Here is a 17,835-nt window from a genome sequence, read left to right as displayed (position 1 = left end):
AGATGCATGGGAGCACACAGGTGTCCCTGTGTGTCTGTCCACATCCCCAGACTGTACCGATCCCTGCCAAAAGTGGTAGGTGGCTCTCACTGCAGTTCACTTACCCCATATACCCGACACCAAAAGGCTCAATAAACGGAACCCAGATAAGAAAGCACACATCTTTCCTGGCTACAGCCCTGCCGTGTTTTGGGTTGCGCTTAGCTGCGCGCAAAGCCACTATCACTGAGCCAGATACACAGGCTATTCCCTGTAGCCTTGTGTGTATTAATTATAACAATGTTTCTTCTTTTCACAGTGCTTCACAGAACCACAAAACAGAGGAGGACGGAAAGGAGTTCCGGAGATCATCCAGTTCAACGCCTGGCCCATGCCTCAGCTAGAGCCTGCTGCCCAGGACTGCATCCATGTGGCTGTTGAGTATCTCCAAGGATGGAGAGAGACTCCACCACCTCTGAGAAACATGTGCCAGCTTTTGGCCACCGTGACAAACTGTTTTCTCAGCAAGGCTGAGGATGACATCAGGCTGACTGTGCAGCTGGCACTCCTGAAGGGTGGGGTGTCACCCAAAGGGACCTGGACGGGCTCAAGATGAGGGCACATGGGCTCGAGATGAGGTCCAATAAGGTACTGCACCTGGATTGGGGCAATTCCCAGTATCAATCCAGGCTGGAGAATGAAGGGATTGAAAGCAGCCCCAAGGAGAAGGACTTGAGGGTGCTGGTGGGTGAGAGGCTGGACATGACCCAGCCATGGGCACTCCCAGCCCACACAGCCAGACGTGTCCTGGGCTGCAGCCACAGCAGGGTGGGCAGCAGGGGAGGGAGGGGATTCTGCCCCTCTGCTCTGCTCTGGTGAGACCCCATTGCAGCGTCCAGCTCTGGGGTCCCACCACAGGAAGGCATGGACCTTCTGTATCAAGCCCAGAAGGGGGCCATGAAGATGATAAAAGGGATAGAACATGTCTCCTGAGAGAATTGGGATTGTTCAGCTTGGAGAAAGCTCTGAGGAAACCTCATTGAAGAAGGCCTACAGCAAAGTTAGAGAGGCACTTTGTACCATGATTTGTGGAAATAAAACCAGAGGCAAGAGTTTCAAACTAAAAACCAGCCAATTTAGTTTCGGTATTAGGAACAAATCCTAATTTGTGGGACTGGTGAGGCACTGGAATGGGTTGCCCAGAGAAGAGGTGCATGTCCCATTCTCTGTCCCACACTCTGAACTTCACAGTTTGAAGGTGCTGGAGTTATTTAACATAAAGAATTATTCTTTTCATAACAAAAATATTAGGCACTGTTTGATTGCCATATTACAAAAAGATTTTGCTACTGTCAATTTGCAGTTCTCCACTATATTTTCTTCTCATAAGTGAAAAGAATTAGATAATTTATTCAAGACCACATGAGGCAGAAACCAGGCTTAGCTTGCATTCTTGTGCAGCATCCAGTGAAATAAGGCTGTTCTTCTTCCTCAGAAAGGTGTCAAGGACAGGAGTAAGAAACACTTCTTTTAAAGAATTGTTTGATGAAAGATAAAAATATTTTATTTACTTCAGTTAAACCATTTGTCTAGAAACAAAATATTTTCTTGGCAGACAAGTAAGCTGTAGCATTCGACCAGGCTGAAAAGCTCACTTTCACCTTACTCCTCTACAGCATATCTCATGTCACAGTAACAAACGAGAGTCTACTTTGTATTCCTCTTTGTCTGACAGTACTGATTTTATGTGAAATATTTCTTTGGCATGAAAAAAAAAAATTGCACTAGCGAATCCTTTTATGTTCTAATTTTTAAACCACATTTTCTCCCTTATCTTTGTTAAATAGCACGGAAAATGCACAGTGCAAGAATTAGACACTTGACAGATGTTTTCAGACTATATCCTTAGATACAGATCAGGTTTTTGGGGTTTTTTTTGGTTGGTTGGTTGGTTGATTGGTTTTTAATGCAGAAAGAAAATCAATTTCTGCATAAAAAAGTTACTAAAATCTGATGTGCGACTATATCTGTTGTCAAACTTCACTCACTCAATATAGTCCCTTCATAAGAAGGTTCACTGACTTCATTTTCAAGCAGATGGAGTACCTTAACAATTAATCTGACAAACCAAAAATAACCCTCACTACATAAACTAAAAAAAAAAAAAAAAATCCCCAGCCAACAATAAAATCTCCACAAACCAAAACAAGAAATTCCTATCAGTGCAAGGATCTTCCTTGAAATGTTGAAAAAACATATACAGTCCTTCTCTTTAAAATATTTCCAAATCCTTTTAACAGAATTGGATTGTGTTTTATATATTATAGTGACCTTACTGTTATTACTGATATTTCCTATCATTTATGTAATTCCACTTTTTTCCCCCTCCATAATTGTGCTCTAGATTCAATGTTTGATACAGAACATTTTAAAATGCTCACTTTCTAACATAGCTCCTTTAACCTGGTCTCTCATCTGGATTTTAACACTTGCAAAAATGTATGGCCTGGATGGCCTGGTTCTTTAAGGCTGAACTTAACAATCAAATTTGGAATAGGGACTATAAAATTAATTTTTGGAGTGGAAATTTGCCAGAAGTCTCTCTGACACTCTTCTGCCCTTTCTCTAATTCCTTACAGAGGGGAATTAAATAGTGAGACAGTCAGTTAAACTCCACAGAAAAGCAGACTATCTCAGTACAAAGAATAAGGGATACACACCCAGATGCAGAGCACCCCCCAGCGATGCTGCAGGAGGCATGAAGTGGGCATGCAGTCCTGAGTTTATGTCAGCACGTGTAGGCATATCCACAAGAGTGCAAATCTAGAGGACAGTTAAAAACAGCAGAGGAGACAGATGAAAGCAGACTTCAGCATGGTTTAATAATCTGTCCAGAAGGCTTGGAAAGCCCTCTCTTAAGTCTAGGCTGGCATGTCTTCACATCACATACAGATCAAAGCAATTACAGAGCTGTCTGCATGTCCCACAATCACATTACTCGATAGCAGTGTAGACACATCCAGAAATAGTGCTACTGTAGATATGTTCATCTAAAAACTGCATTTGCAAAAAGAAAAGCCTGGAAGCATACTGTAAAGCATATGGGACCTGATGAGGAACATATGCTGGAGAGAGTGTCCATTTTGCTAAATTCCATTAGCTGGAATAGTGGAGAACTTCCCTTAATACTCCTTATCATGTGTTGGCTGGCCTCTCCTGCGGGGATTTACAGCGTCAGGCCAGATTAACCTGAACCTTCAAGGACAGCAATTCATCCACCTTTGCTGTCTACAGAAGAGACACCATACACTCTACAGGCAGCTGGGAGAAGCCTTGTGACATGTAAACAGCACTCACTCCTCTCCATTCCAAAGTAGTGCCAGCGCTGGATTCTGAACCCTTAACTCAAGCAGGCACATTAGCTATCTACGGATTCAAAGACAGTAATTTCAGAAGAACATCAAGACACCAATGCCTTTATCTATTAGTGCTGCCAACAAGCGCAGAATTTACTGTGATGCAGAAACCCAGAGCTGATAAAATCCTTCAAATTCAGGCCTCCTCTTCTCCAACAGCGGTTCACTGCACAGCAGCAACACTACTTGTACTCCACTGGCTCTAGCCTCTACTGGCTACAAAAAACAAAGCAAGACATCCTCTCAAGGATGGCTTACTATCTTTTGTCCAGCAAGTGACCAAAGAGATCCACGCGTGCTCTTAAACTGACTGCACAGTGAATGACTCACTCTGAGGAGATTTTGTGTGCATTTTGCTAAATCACAACCAGAAGTTAAGAAGGAATGCAGTTTTTCAGCATATTTTGCTGCCTTACCAGGAGAGTATAAAGACACACAAGAGCTAATGTTGACTCAGACAATTGAAGACCTGGGAGGAATTGGATCACAGCAGCAGGGATTACAAACAGGCCAATTTACCATGGGAAGAAGCAAGCTAGTAAAATATGTGAAGTTTTGGGTGCAGGGATAAACATTCTGCTGCCTGTCTCTTTGTGGAAACCCTGGGCACATGCACAGTTGTGCTCCAATTCAATTAGTTGTCTGGACCTGAGCATCCCAGCACTCAAACACAGCAAAACCTCCAGTCACCAGGCACAGCCATTCCAGCAGATTCCACTAAACTGGGAGAAGCTACTGACTCCATTGAAGAGATGCCCTGCAAACACCTTGACAAATTATAAGGCTGGGCAATCACCATCCACATGAAGCATAACAAGGGCAAGAGCCATGTTCTGCACCTGGGACAGGGCACTCCTGGCTGTAAGGACAGACTGAGAGGCTGGAGAAGGAATGAAAGGTCCCATGAAAGAGGATCTGGTGGTTTGGATCAAGAGCAAGTTGACCACGAGTCAACAGCATGCTCTGGCAGTCAAAAGGCCCAACCATATCCTGGTGTGCATCAAGCACATGGAAGAATTCCTCTGCCTTATAAATGTGAATTTATAAGAATTGCTCTCAGTTCCTGTCAACAAAAGAGCAACACCCCACATCCTGGGGTGCATCAGGCACAGCATCACCAGGCAAGGGAAGGGATTGTCCCTCTCTGCTCCGCTCTGGGGTGGCCTCACCTCCAGTGCTGGGGGCAATTTTGGGTGTCACAACACAAAAAAGACATTGAGCCGTTAGAGAGTGTCCAAAGGAGGCCAGGAGGATGGTGAAGGACCTTGGGGTGAAGCTGTGTGAGGAGTGGCTGAGGTCCCTTGGTCTGTTCAGGCTGGAGAAGAGGAGGCTGAGGTGAGACCTCACTGCAGGTGCAGCTTCCTCGTGAGGGGAAGAGGAGGGGCAGGCACTGATCTCTGTGGTGACAGTGACAGGGCCCAAGGAAACGGCCTGAGGTTGTGTTAGGGGGAAGTTTAGACCAGATATAAGGAAAAAGTTCTTCACACAGAGGGTGAAGGTTCTTCAACCAGGGAAGTGGTCACAGCACCAAGCCTATCAGAGTTTCAACGTTAATGAGAAGCAAATAATTAATGATGTAAGTGTAACTCACCTTCCTGGTGATTCCATTCTGTAACTCAAGGTAAATTTTTGGCCATGTCCTAGCAACAACCAAAAATATTGTGCTTTATCCAGACCTCAGCATATGAGTTTACAAAATGGTAATATCCTAGACATTAACATAATTAGGACACATAACTGAAGACTCCATGTAACAAGAGGAGAAATGAGCACATTTATACTTAGCACAGCAGAATGTAGGTCAAGGAAAATGACACAGCTTATTTACCTTACTAGCACTCTTCTGCTTCTGTGGGCAGTATATTTCCAAGATATATTTTGCTTCATTTTGTTTGGCCCTTTTTTTGTTTGCTCTTAAAAGCATCTTGGAGACAGCTTTTACAAATATTCAAATAAGTGTCTCAACAGGCTGACAACTTCAATATTTAAAATCTTGAGCCCTTTCAAAAGCAGCTCATGGGATCTTCATAAATTTACTACTGTGACTCAACTGGAACTGACAGCATAGCAAACAAAAGGCAGAATATTTACATCTGAATTTTAGTTAAAGAGAACATGAGGAATGGACATGCACATATAAGCAGTTAAAGGTATTTATTTATTATAAATACCTTTATAATAAAGGTATTAATTAAAGGTAATATAAATAAAGGCATTAATTTATTATAAATTATTTTATTGATTATAATTATAATTAATTTATTATAAATTTCCTAATTCTATAAGAAAAAGAGGCCAGTCAGTATGGCAAGATCCTGCAAAAGAACTACATGGATGACTAACCTGCAGAGAGCCACAGCTCCAAATCACAATCTCATGTGTGCCCCTGCCATGCACATCACAGATTCACAGAATGGCAGGGGTTGGAAGAGAACTCTGGAGATCATTGAATCCAATCCCCTGATAAAGCAGGCTTACCCACAGCAGGCTGCACAGGATCATGTCCAGGCTGGTCCAGGAAGGAGACTTCCCAACCTCTCTGGGCAGCCTGTTCCAAAACAGCTATGCAGCACAGCCTGATTTTTACTCACAGATGTAAACAAGTTGGTTAAAATAGGGGGGGTTGAAGGGAAATGCTAAGTTCCTGATTAGAATTTCATTTTAAAAGGAAAGCTCCAGATTGATTCAGTAACAATAAAACAGAAGGGGGAAGAAGGGGGAGGATTTATATGTAAGAAGAGGTCATGTAGTACACTGTATTGAGTTTAAAAGATAAGTTAGACAATGCTTTTTTATCTGGTATAAACAAAAATAATGCCAGCAGTCTGACTGCAAACAAGAACTCAGGAGGAAATTGAACCAAAAAGGAAATGATTACAGTAAACCTCACAAACCTAATGCTATGTTTCAACCAGAAAAAATACACTTTCAAGCGCTGCTCCGTAATTATTTATGAAGTGCAAATCAGCCATATTCATATTCAAAATAAGCTTTTGTAAATATTCCTAACACACGAGAAAACATACCTAATGAAGGACTGCCCCAATTGCCAAATTGTGGCGGCTGAATGGTACTTTTCTTTGATAACTCTGAAGACCTTCAGACCTCTGAATCACTTGGTGCTTTATTGTAGAAGATGAAATCACAGTTCCACCTTAGACAGGTAAATAGTAGACAATATTTCTACCACAAAAATTAATTAATTATTTCCCCCCTCTCAGCTTAGAACTCTCTTAGGGACTTAAATCAATAAAGTATCGGATGCATATGTTCTATCTTCTTGCTTCCAATGGTTCCACTGTGGAAATAAATCTATTGTAGAACCACATTTGCATTTAAAGAGAAATTCCCTTGTGTTTACTATGCACCTGCTTCATGTAAGCCTATCTTTTCTACCTCCTTCGAGAAACAACAGATCTGCCAGAAAAACAGCGAGCTCAGACACAACGCTACTCCAAGTCCTCTTGCCAATTACCATTTCCTTCAGTTTAGTTTAGTTATGGTCCTATTCAGACAAGAGCTGAAAAGAATTACTATTTGCCCTTCCAAAATCCAATGTTTCTCAACTTTTTCTAACATATTTTTCATTTTGACAGTGATCATACAGATTTCAACTGTAAAAAACCACTGCATTTGCTAAGTAACACAGAGTAAAGCACTGGCAAATAGATTACTTACAGACTAGCACAAAAATATAAACTTTTCTTTATTTTACTTAGCATTAATTTTAATTATCATGGCTGCACAAGGAAGGACGAGAATATTCTCCTCGTGACATCTACCTGCAAAGAGATGCAGTTTTATTCTAAAATTGAAATAAAAATAATTGTTCCCTGCCTCCTTTGTCATGATTCATGGACTGCCTCTGGAGCTTCAGGCACACAATCAGAGACAGACAAGGATGCAGACAAAGCTCTGCCACACACCTCATCTAATCAGCTGAAGCATTTGAACACCAGATGAGGGAGATAACTTGCTGCATCCCACAAAGGCTGCTGAACTACTGTCTTTGTGCTCATGAGGTGCAGCATCAGTACTTCAAGACACCATACAATGTCACAAGGACCATCATCCCTGCACCACTGCCAACAGGACTTTTGTGCTGCTGTCTGTGACAGATGAGCCACCCCACGGGGCTGCCTCTGGCTGTCTGCTCCCTCTTTCTTGCTGGCATATCCAGCACGTGGAGGCAGCACTACCTGTGTGTCTCCATTTCAGAGGAGAGAAGCTGCAGCAACTGCAGCAGGGCTGTCATGCTTTCCCCTTCCTGCTTCTAATCAGACAAATGTCCAAGGACAGAGCTGCCGGGGAATTAGGTACAGGTCTGAGACATCCTGGAAGAGCACTGTGAGAAAGAGAGCTGTGCCAATGCAGGTGGTATTCCACCTCAGGTGAGTGTGGCATGAACACTTCTTGCACCTATGGAGTCTACATGGGAACAGATTTCAGCTGCCAGGAGAAATGGACAATTGGGAAGCAGAGGAACACTTCACAGTTTTTTAAGTTCTGTTGATGCCCAGTCAAGAAACAGTTACAAAATACCTAATATTTGGGATCGTGGTTTTGCGATTACGAAAAAAGTGATTTATCACCGATTCACAGTACTCCGTGAAGGGACTGAATCTTCAAGGGTACCTTCAGTCACCTTGTCCAAGCAGTCTAATTTTACATGCAGCTCTTTGTAAACTTGGAAGCTAGCCCCAAAGAACTCATGACAAACTCACTTTCCATGTTGCTGTCATTACAGAAAGATACTAAGACAAGCAGCTTCTAGCTAATGTAACTTACTATCTTCTACAAATAACTTCCTTACCCAAAAGACTTTCCAGTTCGTTGTTCCAAAATGACACTTAAAAGCATTTTGAGTAGCCTGCACTGGACTTCTTGCTCAAAAAAGAAGGAGATTTTTTTTAACCAGTCTCCTTGAATTTGGAGGTAACTCTACACTGGGACAATACTCTGATGTGGTTTTCTTTTACTCACTTCTTCTAAAAGCTGCAAGTCACACATGTGCTTTCTGCAGCCCACTGAATCAATGACACAGACCAGAAACCACAAACACCTGAAAAGTAAGTGAACTGCCAGTTTAAGACACTGTAAGTGACTGTATTAAGCAAAATGGCCAGTGCGCACAAGTCAAGCTTTATACCACATACCCCTTACAAAGGGAGCCTTTTCATTACAGGCCTTTTCAGAAATTGCATATAGTGATGAGGCAAGTGTCTCTTTGACTACTGAGCAGGTCAAATTCTAATTGTTTCATTCAGATGAAAAGTGCTTCTCATTGTGTTTGAACTACCTCTTGAGCAATTCTCCAAGCCTGCTCCTGGAACCAGCTTTTCAGCTTACCTGCCAAATCTTCAAAATATGGCTCTGGTATTCCACACGGCATATTTGCAGGCTTAGCAGTCTGAAGACTGAAGTGGTTTACCAAGTCCACCAATCATGAGCTCACACATGAGCGAGTTGTAGAGGACTTTAGGGTGAAGAATCTCATGTTTATGGGTGGTAGTAAGGCAACAGGTCATGCTTTTTATGGCTTGCTGGAAGCACATGCAGTGCACATAACTCCTAAATTCAGTAAGGGCAGAACACCATTAAAAGTCTGCTACAGGATGTTAAAAAAGGCTAAATGCATGCACACCATTCAATATAATTTCTGGCTGCAGAATCAGTGCTATTTGCACAAAATATAAAATTATTTTGATTTCCCAGTGGTATGATTGTATATCTTCCTTCAGCCATTTAAATACTAGAAAAGGGTTCAACAGTCAAGTGATTTGTTTCAGAATTATTTTTTTAAAACACTTTTTTCAGCTACCTTTTGCTGGTGGAATGCTGAGGTATAAAACGAGGCTAAGATGCTAAGATTTTCCATGGAAAACACAAGCACTAGCAGTTTTTTGCTGGGTTTTGGGGTGAGGGGACTTTTCGAGGACCAGTTGTGACTGATTAATATCTCTGTAAGAGATGTGGCTTTAAGCCAACCATCTTCTTTATATATCCAGTACCATCGGAACCTGATCCTCGAGCTCTTCTTTATATAAAATACATCTGCTCACATAAAGCACTCATTGATGCGGGTAGGAAAAAGGCTTGATCCCCGCTGCTGCACAAACACGATTTTGGACTGACCCAAGTAGAAGCCTTGGAGCATGTTTCTACCAGACAACTTTGCATTTGTTTCCCCACCGTTACAAACATGCAACTCCTACTTGATTTTCTTCCAGATTTCGGCTTGCCCGGCGGGAGAGGAGGGCGCTGACGGCGGGGTGCCCGCCCGGACGCCCGGCTCCGAGCAGAGCAGCGGCGGATCCGCGGCGGGGGCGAGTGTCACTGCGCGACCAGGGCTCCGCGGCGGCACTTGGCGCGGCTGACATCACGTACGTGCTCAGCCCCAGCGAAACCCCCCTCAGGCGCTCAGCCCTGATTTCATGCGGAAAGCACTTCCCCGGGGCGGGCTGGCGGGGGCCGGGGCCGGGCTCGCCCCCCGCTCCCGCCCGCCGCCCGCGTCTCCCGCCGCCCGCAGCCCCGCTCCGCGCCCCCGGGGACGCCTCGGCGGGGGAAGCGCCTCCAGCGCCACCCGCGGGACACCCCGGGCTCGGCTCCGCGCCCCCTCTCCCACCGCTCCGGGGGCAGCGCTGTCGACGGCAACAAAGCCCCCGTCCGCTCCTCTCCGCTCCGCTCCGCTCTGCTCACCTCACCCCTGCGCTCCGCTCGGCCGCGGCCGTTCCACGGCGGCCGGGGTGATGGAGACGGGGGAAGGACCCAGGTGCCGCCTCTCGGCTGCCGCCCCCCGCCACTCCCCGCCGGTGCAGGCAGCGCTCCGGCAGCGGCCCGGCTCCCGCCGCCCCGCCCTCCGCCCCTGCCCTGCCACCGGGCAGCGGCCGGCAGGAGCGGGAGGAGGAGAAGGAGAGGGAGAGGGACGGAGGGAGCGAGGGGAGGGGGCGGCTCCGCCCCGCCCTGCTGCGTCACAATGCGGGGGGCGCTGCCACGTGACCCGCGGGGCGGGGGCGCGGGGGCTGCGCGGGACCCCGCGCTGAGGCGGCTGAGGCGGCTGAGGCGGCTGAGGCGGCTGAGGCGGCTGAGGCGGCTGAGGCGGCGGGCCCGGCCCACGGCCGCCGAGCTGCCCCCGGAGCTGCCCCTCCGCCACCGCCGCCCCGCGGGTACCGCGCGCGTCGGGAGTGATTGCCCGCGGCGTCTGAAAACGCTGCTCCAGCATGACCAGTGCGAAGTGCGTGGTACGCCGCTGCGCTAAAAATAATGGAAATGCAGAGCTCGAGCGTGAAAATGCCGAGTTCAATTCGCCCGCATCTGTTTAAAATAAAACTCCGTGGGGTTGGGGTGGATTTATTATTTTTTTTAATCTGCTGCAAAACCTGGGAAGCCTCGCTGCTTCACTCTTGTACAGAGGTTCACGAGGTGAGAAGCGGTGCCGTCCTTGCACGCCTTTCCGTCGAGCTGGTCCCTCCTGCCTCGGCAAGAAACCAGCGTTTTCTGAGACAGGGCTGCTAAAGGTGCCTCTGACCCCGCTGCAGGTGCTTGGTGAGCCGGGCAGAAACCTGCCGGCTGTCCCTCAGGCACTGCAGGGGTGACGGGTGCACAAACCTGCCGGCTGTCCCTCAGGCACTGCAGGGGTGATGGGTGCACAAACCTGCCGGCTGTCCCTCAGGCACTGCAGGCGTGGTGCGTGCACAAGCAGGTTAGCCCGGGTAGCACCCTGCCACCCGGGCATGGCGGCAGCACGAGGAGAGCAGAAAAGTGAACCCTTTGGCTGGGTTTTCCTCTTTGTGATTTAGCCTTGTTTGTTTCCTTCTTACTTTCCATAGGCACGTTTTCCATCCTGTGTATTGAAGTGTAACACTTTATATACCTTTCCACCTTCCACTGCTTTTGTGTGCTTTTACCTTTCAAACACAGAGCATCTTAAATTTCATTTGCTTGGATGAGCGAGGAGTGCAAAAGCCCGAGAGATGCATATAGAAAATTTAAGTGAATTTATGCTCGTTTGGCATTGTGGAAAACTACTGCCCACAGAGCACGCTCAGCACTACCACAAGCCTGCCTACATCAGTCAGCACGTAGCACTGCTCCGGACGACTGTCTCTGGAAATGGGGAAAATGCTCTAGTCTCCAGCTAAGTACGTCTCTGTTCTTCCTGTAGGGATTTCTAGTGAAAGTGCTCAAACTCCCCTCCTCCCCTCCTTTTAGTTCTGCTTAGTCCTGGCACAAAGTCATCAGACTAACAACCTTGAGAAGCTTGTCATCTGAACCCAGCAACATAGACATGAAAGGAAATACAGCCCTCCATGACACATTACTTGAGCTGCAGCACTATGCATTTTCAGCTTATTTAACCTATTTGCCCAGAAGTGGAAAGCTGTTATATTTCTTTCTTTTTAAACTACATTTTTAAGATGTGTAGAAAACAAATTGAATATGAATTAGAGTGATGGATTTTAGTGTTAATGTGCAAAGACAACTATGTGGTGCAATAGTATCTTAACCACCTGGGCATATTGAACATGGAGAAAGGAGTGCTTTGGACAGGTCTTCTGCTTTTATGTAATTCACTTTTAGGAAAAGGATATTTGGATACTGCACATTTCACACTTGTACATATATAGAGATTAGTAACCATTTGGGGGATTTGTAATGCACTTGATTAGGTGGTTTTATCCAGGAATGTTGGTCAGCTGTGTGTAATTAAATGGTTTGGAAGGAATGCAGGTCAGCTCCAGAACACAATGTCATATAGGAGTATGACCTGCCTGACAAACAGTGTTGATGAAAAAACAAAACCAAAAAAAATCTTATTTTAATTTAGAGTCTATAAACACCATTCATATGCAAATACAATTTGTAAGATAAAAGCTTGCCAAGTGTCTTTGTATATGTTATATATTAGTGTCTCAATTAGTACTGATAACCCTGTTTGTGTATGTACTTCTGAAATCATTGCTGAAAATAGTGTTTAAATAAGAAGTGCTGATTAGACTATATGACTGTAAAAAACCCTTACATTATGATACACAGCTTCAGTTCTTGTAAGAACTTCAAGATGGATTTTTACTGCCAGCTATATGGCCCCATCATTATTTTTTGTCTAAAATAAGATCACAGAATGTTATCTCTCTTCTTGCTGTGTGTGCAGATACAAACATTTGCTGAAATAGTAAAAAGCTTGTCATTGATAATCCTGTTCCAAATGGAGCAAAGTGATTAAAAAATATGTTACCTGTTGTTTTTCTAGTACGTCTCTGCAGGATCATTTAGTGGCTTGTTGAACCTCAGTATTCCTGTGTGGTGAAGCCAAGGCCAGTATTTGTGTCAGCTGCAGAGAATGGCTGGGTGCACGTGACAACAGACTGATCTGTGACCCACAGCAAGGGCCCATGGCAGTTAGCAGCAATCACAGCATCCGTCACTGATCACATACATTGACTTTAATAAACACAAGACAAAACCTTCCATTCCTGCTGAAATTCTTCTAATAGATGAGTTTGAGATTTAAAAGTTGGTTCTTGGTGACACTGCTCATGAAGACACAACCACATTATACTTAAGGCACAAAGCCCATGGAGACATTTCCTGCAGGAGATTTTTATAGATTTTTATATTCCGGGGCAGGACCAATGGTAGTGTCTCTGTTTTTGTTCCTGGATATGTGCAGCAGTCTTGTGAAGCAAAAGGTAGGCAGGAACAGAAAGGAGGCAGCAGAAGCCTAGAAGAGATGAGCTCAGCAACATACAGTAGATTGCCATTTTTTCCTGAGCATTAAGGCTGGTAAAGGCTAATCAGTGTTGTACAGGTAACTCTAACAGTGGGTAACCTTAGGGACTTTATGTAATGAATGCATACAGGCAGCCTGTGAACTTCCACATGGTGACCTAGGACTGCTGATGTAGAGTATCTCAACCAAGGAACATCACCAACAGTATCATATTAGCAAAACCTAGCAATTACAGTGTAAGAGTATCTCCTGAAATAACAAAGAACAAGGTTTAGTTCAGTCAAATTATGAACCATGATGACTCACAGTCATTCAGGGCAGTCATCAGGGCACTTACATGTTCTCTAAAAAAAAAAAATTAAAAATATTAAAAACACATTTAGCTTTGAGAATCAGTAAGAGCATTTTTGGAGCATGACAAAATTTATCTACTGATTTCAAAGGAGTGAGTCCAAACCAGGTGAATTGCTCCTGGCTTCACCTTTCAGATTCTGAGTGGATGTAAACAGGACACAGATCAAGTCAACCTTGCATCTCACTCTCTAAAAGCATCATTCTTAATTTTTCCCACCTTCAGTATACCCTGCCATAAATATATAAAAAATTTTGCTCAATTTGGAAAAACCATTTTAATTCTTAGAAGCATATAGGAATATAGCAAATAATGGTATAGGCACAATTGTCTTAGGCTGAGAAAATGATGACAACATTTCACAGACTGCTAGAAGTAATGACTTACTGTTTCACCTTGATTATGACAGACACATACGCACATATGCTGATGAGTAAGTTGACCATCTGAGATTCATGGAACTGCTACATCTGAAGGAAAATTGTGACTACATAGCTATAAAATAAAATAATTGGTTTTTTGCTGTGTTTTTGCATTGTTTTCAGTGCTTGTAATGCCTGAACCTGATCTGTTAGCCCACAGTGGGCCAATCTCACATCAGCAGAATTCAGAAAGCAAGAGTTTGCCTTGAAAAGAATGCAGATCGGTTCCTCATCCATAAGAAGAGAGAGGCTTACAAAACCAGAAATAATTAGTTTAAAACCATCTTTCAGTGCATATAACTTTATTTCTGGGATTGGGCAGAAAGTATTTTCTCTAATCTTAAGAGGCCATTTAGTTGGCAGCATCGTGGGCAGAGAGGAGACTCAAGCCTGGGCTTTATTAAATGCTTATTTATTTGATCTATTCTGCTGGATAAATCACACAGAGAATTTCACAATGTGACATCCAAGGTCCTGCTCACATATTTGGCACAGCTGTGCAGAAAAACTGAATATAGTATGTGTGGTTGGAAAGCTAGTACATGGCATTACTGCATCAAAAGGTCAGGGACAATTACCATAATCAGCTACTATGATTTCTGGCATAAAGCCCCACAATTCCTGGTTGAACTAGAGAATGTTTTTCAGAAAGTGATCTAATCTTGATTACTATACTCCTAAAAATGTTGTTGTAATAGATCATTAGCTTCACTGTTAAATTATGTATGTTTTGTTCATCTTCTCATTCAGCTTGTTTGAGTTTTGAGATTCTGACTTCACCCAATATAAATAGGAAGCTGTCCGTTCTTATAGGTTTCCTTACCATAACATCTGTGTATTTGCAGTATGTTTTCAAGCCCCCTTCCAAAAATTTTTTGGACAGATTAAAAAGGATTTCTTAAAACTTCCCTGATATTTTGACAGTAATACAAGCCCACAGCATTGAATTTCTGAATATTTGACATCACAGATTTTCATTCTGAAAATTAATTTTGGAAAATTGGAAAGCTTCTAAGTGTGAACCTCACAACAAATTACAGATAATAATAAATCTTTCTCTTTTTTTTTTTTTTCCTTTCATTATTCCTCTGCTTCATGTACCAAGACCACCTATGGATATGGTTGCCACAAGGCAAGACAGAATTTGTAGCAAGGGATTACATGTCCGCTCCTTAACTGCCCTGGTGCAGCTCCTTCTCCCTCCCATGCTGAAGTCAGATCACTTGGTAGGGGAATGCTCCTGTTTAAGGGGTGGGTGAATCTGCACGCGTCAGAGGATGAGAGCATGCACAGAAGCAGATCCCACAAAGCAGCTGAACCCGACCGGTTTTTGCATTATCTTACAGCATTAGAGCTTTGTGGGATTACTTGGCTACTGTTTTATACTGGGAATACGAAGAGTTGGCTGTCCAGAATTACACTCCAGTTTTCTCCCTTCCACACACATTCTGTGATGTGACCTCATTAGGCAAGAAAAACAAGGAAAAAGAGTTGGTTTTTTAATGTGATTAGAATATAAAGATGTTGTATGGTGCCAATCCAGAGATAAGATAAAAAGTCAAAAGCCTTGGAGTTTAGGTTCAATGTCAATTTACACATATCCTTTTCAATTCATTAGGGGTATGAATGAGTCATTAGAGGAAATCCTGACTGGGGAACACATTAACTTGGATTAAGACCAAATATTATGTTTCACTTGAGCCTCAAGCAAAATCTGTACCACCATAAACTTATTGTAAGAGCCAGAAGTGAATTCCGGTCACAGCAACCCTGTGAATTAATAAAAAACTTTATAGCTTTAACCAGTACACCACTACTGATTTGACTGTTTTGAAGATGCCCCAATTAATAACATTATTTTGAGAAAGTTTAAATCTGTGCTTACTGTCAATCCCTTGGCAGAAGATTCTGTTTTCTGAGTTAGATCAAAGCAAGACATTTCAAACAGTCTTTAAGTAATTGCTAAAATAATGATTAAAAAACACTCTAGAGAAAACAGTCTGTAAACCAGCTGACTGTAATAAAGGCCTAAAAGGAAGGTAAATTATAAACTTAGGGCAGAAAAGCTTCAGCTTTGGGGGTTGACCAGTGTATTGGGGCCTGTTACTTCTCTGCTGAATTGAAGAGTTCTACAATAACTCTCTGTGGAGGGAACTGGGGGACCCAGAGGAAAACAAAGTGTTTCTAAGCAGTTAAGAGAGGTGGCTGCTTCCTGTTCTCTTGTCTTACTGAATCTCAGGCAGCACATGCAGACATGCAGTTGCACACAGACGCACACATCTATCTGCATGTCTACCTGCATGAAAAGAACTTGACACAGTGACCGCTAAAACTAGCCCTGAAATTATTCCTTGGAAAGTAAACATCAGTTCTTTGTCCTTCTGAGCTCACTTAGAAGAGAGGGTTCATTTGCTGGGTTAGCTCAACAAATGAGAATATACAGTGGTCTGCTTTGGATCTTAAAAAAGTAAAGGTGCAAACTGGCCACACTACTCCCATTATGGACCACTCTCATTGTGATGCCTTCTTAACCTCTCAGAAGACTTTTTTCATTATCAAAGGCACTATCTTGGGTAAAAATAGTAACAGAGTTTCAACATATGGAGAGAGATGACAGCAAAAAAATGTGGCATTTACACAGATGGTTGAGTACAGGCATCTTGTGTGTGAGCATCAATACAAGGATACAGCTACCTTTAGTAAAGGTATTGCTTTGTCCTGGAAGAAGACCGTGTCACCTGTAGCATCTGATTCTTGCTGTGATCAGATGTTGAGAGTTTCCACCTTCTCAGTTGCTGACAAGATGCTTCAGAACATTAATGTTCGCATAAGGAGTAAAAATTTCCATTCACATGACTTCTTATTTGGCAAATCTGTGTTTACTAGAGCTTACTAAAACCACCTGTCTGCCTGAGCTTCCATCTGTAAGATTGGAAATAGTTCTGTGAACAAAGAAAAACATGGGAGAATTCTGCTTTCCTTTACCATAATTAACATTTAGAATTAAAGATTTTTACATATTACTATATATTCCTACTGGAAAAGGGGAGGTGTCTTGTTAATCTTCAAGCTGACTTAAACTGAGTGCTTTAAGGTTTAGAAATCAGGTTTCAGGCTGATTTCTGTACAATCGCAGAATCATAGAATGGACTGGTTTGAAGGGACCTCAAAGATCCTCTAGTTTCTTCCATGGACAGGGACACCTCCCACTAGAGCATGTTGCTCAGGACCATCCAGCCCAGTCTTGAGCATTTCCAGGGACAGGGCATCCACAACTGCTTTGAGCAACCTGTTCCAGTGCCTCATCACCCTCACAGCAAAGAGTTTCTTCTTCATACCTAAAACAAACCTGCTCTCTTTCAGTCTGAAACCATTATCCCTTCTCCTGTCAATACATGTTCTTGGAAAACATTCCTCTCCATTAGGCTCTCTTCAGGTATGGGAAGGCTCTGCAATTCAGTCACCCTGAAGCCTTCTCCCCTTCAGGCTGAACAAACACAATTCTCTCAGCCTTCCCATGTGGGAAAGGTGCTGCATCCCTCTGGTGGCCCTGCACTGGACTCACTCCAACAGGGTGATGTGCTGGGGACCCCTGAGCTGGATGCAGCAAGCCAGGGAGTCTCACCAAAGCAGAGTAGAGCAGAGGGCAGAACCACAGGAAAACCTGCTTGTCTTACCTTGTGTTGAGGCAGTTACAAACAAGCTTATTTCAGACAGGATTTTCCTTTGGCTCTTCTGTGTTCTGCCCCACTGTTGTTTTCTTCCACTGTTGTAATTACCTATCTCTTTGCCATCTTTGATATCTAACGGATACCTATTTCAAGTTTTGAGAATTAAGAGAAAACTATTTATATTCTTTTTTCTGTACTACTCTGCCGTTGCTACTAAGTATTATTTGTCTGCAATAAATAATTCATAAAAGAATCACAATTA

At 43.6% G+C, this 17,835-nt stretch overlaps 1 protein-coding gene across 3 annotated transcripts in view; it reads right to left on the bottom strand.

Moving 5' to 3' along the window:
* The window catches only part of SNCAIP (synuclein alpha interacting protein), an 87,756-nt gene extending 77,568 nt beyond the window's left edge, over positions 1 to 10,188 (bottom strand). For all 3 annotated transcript variants that reach the window (XM_058043772.1, XM_058043774.1, XM_058043776.1), the window contains exon 1: positions 10,095 to 10,188. The gene's annotated coding sequence lies outside the window, so the exon portion shown is untranslated. The remainder of the gene's footprint in view (positions 1 to 10,094) is intronic.
* Positions 10,189 to 17,835: the final 7,647 nt, after the last annotated feature.

Source organism: Melospiza georgiana, chromosome Z, assembly GCF_028018845.1.
Source record: "Melospiza georgiana isolate bMelGeo1 chromosome Z, bMelGeo1.pri, whole genome shotgun sequence".
NCBI classification, from domain to species: domain Eukaryota; kingdom Metazoa; phylum Chordata; class Aves; order Passeriformes; family Passerellidae; genus Melospiza; species Melospiza georgiana.
The sequence above is the reverse complement of the archived record's forward strand: the minus strand, read 5'-3'. Positions and strand labels throughout refer to the sequence as shown.